This window comes from Babylonia areolata, chromosome 4, assembly GCF_041734735.1.
Source record: "Babylonia areolata isolate BAREFJ2019XMU chromosome 4, ASM4173473v1, whole genome shotgun sequence".
Lineage (NCBI taxonomy): Eukaryota > Metazoa > Mollusca > Gastropoda > Neogastropoda > Buccinidae > Babylonia > Babylonia areolata.
In genome coordinates this window covers 1,775,320-1,777,819 of record NC_134879.1, presented here as the reverse complement: position 1 = coordinate 1,777,819, position 2,500 = coordinate 1,775,320, and the positions used below count along the sequence as shown (strand labels likewise).

Sequence of the window (2,500 nt, the reverse complement as noted above, 5' to 3'; positions counted from 1 at the left end):
TTGTAGGGTCGTCCTGGTATGTTCTGTGAGTGGACCTTTATCGTATCGTAACCCCATTATTGTAGGGTCGTCCTGGCATGTTCTGTGAGTGGACCTTTATCGTATCGTAACCCCATTATTGTAGGGTCGTCCTGGCATGTTCTGTGAGTGGACCTTTATTGTATTGTAAACCCATTATTGTAGGGTCGTCCTGGCATATTCTGTGAGTGGACCTTTATCGTATCGTAACCCCATTATTGTAGGGTCGTCCTGGTATGTTCTGTGACTGGGACCTTATTGTATCGTAACCCCATTATTGTAGGGTCGTCCTGGCATATTCTGTGAGTGGACCTTTATCGTATCGTAACCCCATTATTGTAGGGTCGTCCTGGTATGTTCTGTGACTGGGACCTTTATCGTATCGTAACCCCATTATTGTAGGGTCGTCGTGGCATGTTCTGTGAGTGGGACCCTTATTGTAATGTAACCCCATTATTGTAGGGTCGTCCTGGTATGTTCTGTGAGTGGACCTTTATTGTATTGTAAACCCATTATTGTAGGGTCGTCGTGGTATGTTCTGTGAGTGGACCCTTATTGTATTGTAAACCCATTATTGTAGGGTCGTCCTGGCAATGTCTGTGACCCTTATTGTATGATTGTCTCCGCGGCCATTGCAGGGGGCATCTTCTGTGATTCTGCCATCCACTCTTTCCCCGTTATAGTATTGTTATACCTCTATTGCACTGTAATCGTCGACTTCTTACAGGAGGCATGTTCTGTGACTGGACCATTGTTGTATTGTCATCATGGCCTTGTAGGAAGCATCTTCTGTGACTCGGCAAATCCACGCTTCCCCCGTTATTGTATTGTAATGTCTTTATTCCACTGTAGTCGTCGACTTCTTGCAGGGGGCATTTTTTCTGTGACTGGACCCTTATTGCATTGTCATCAGGGCCTTGCAGGAGGCATCTTCTGTGACTCGGCAAATCCACGCTTCCCCCTTATTGTATTGTAATGTCTTTATTCCACTGTAGTCGTCGACTTCTTGCAGGAGGCATTTTCTGTGACTGGAACCATTTGCAGGGGGCATTTTCTGTGACTGGAAACATTTGCAGGGGCATTTTCTGTGACTGGAACCATTTGCAGGGGGCATTTTCTGTGACTGGAACCATTTGCAGGGGGCATTTTCTGTGACTGGAACCATTTGCAGGGGCATTTTCTGTGACTGGAACCATTTGCAGGGGGCATTTTCTGTGACTGGAACCATTTGCAGGGGGCATTTTCTGTGACTGGAACCATTTGCAGGGGCATTTTCTGTGACTGGAACCCATTGCAGGGGCATCTTCTGTGACTGGACCCTTATTGTATAACTGTCTCCCGTGGCCTTTGCAGCGGGCATTTTCTGTGGCTGGGACCCTTATACGTATGATTGTCTCCAATGGCCTTTGCATGGGGCATCTTCTGTGACTGGGACCCTTACTATTTCATAGTCTCCCGCGGACTTTGCAGCGGGCATCTTCTGTGACTGGAACCATTTGCAGGGGGCATTTTCTGTGACTGGAACCATTTGCAGGGGGCATCTTCTGTGACTGGAACCATTTGCAGGGGGCATTTTCTGTGACTGGAACCATTTGCAGGGGGCATTTTCTGTGACTGGAACCATTTGCAGGGGGCATTTTCTGTGACTGGAACCATTTGCAGGGGGCATCTTCTGTGACTGGGACCCTTACTGTATCATTGTCTCCCGCGGCCTTCGCAGGGGGCATCTTATGTGACTAGGACCCTTTGCAGGGGGCATTTTCTGTGACTGGGACCCTTACTGTATAACTGTCTCCCGCGGCCTTTGCAGGGGGCATCTTCTGTGACTAGGACCCTTTGCAGGGGGCATCTTCTGTGACTGGGACCCTTATTGTATCATTGTCTCCCGCGGCCTTTGCAGGGGGCATCTTCTGTGACTGGGACCCTTTGCAGGGGGCATCTTCTGTGACTGGGACCCTTATTGTATCATAGTCTCCCGCGGACTTTGCAGGGGGCATCTTCTGTGACTGGAACCATTTGCAGGGGGCATCTTCTGTGACTGGAACCATTTGCAGCGGGCATCTTCTGTGACTGGAACCATTTGCAGGGGGCATCTTCTGTGACTGGGACCCTTACTATTTCATAGTCTCCCGCGCCCTTTGCAGGGGGCATCTTCTGTGACTGGGACCCTTACTATATCATAGTCTCCCGCGGCCTTTGCAGCGGGCATCTTCTGTGACTGGAACCATTTGCAGGGGGCATCTTCTGTGACTGGAACCCTTATCGTATGATTGTCTCCAATGGCCTTTGCAGGGGGCATCTTCTGTGACTGGAACCCATTGCAGGGGCATCTTCTGTGACTGGACCCTTATTGTATAACTGTCTCCCGTGGCCTTTGCAGCGGGCATTTTCTGTGGCTGGGACACTTATACGTATGATTGTCTCCAATGGCCTTTGCAGGGGGCATCTTCTGTGACTGGGACCCTTACTATTTCACTGTCTC

At 49.6% G+C, this 2,500-nt stretch overlaps 1 protein-coding gene across 2 annotated transcripts in view; it reads left to right on the top strand.

Annotated features, from left to right (window-relative positions):
* Nucleotides 1-2,500, top strand: part of LOC143281516 (putative oxidoreductase YrbE) — a 32,068-nt gene that overhangs the window by 25,616 nt on the left and 3,952 nt on the right. The gene's annotated exons all lie outside the window — the stretch shown is intronic.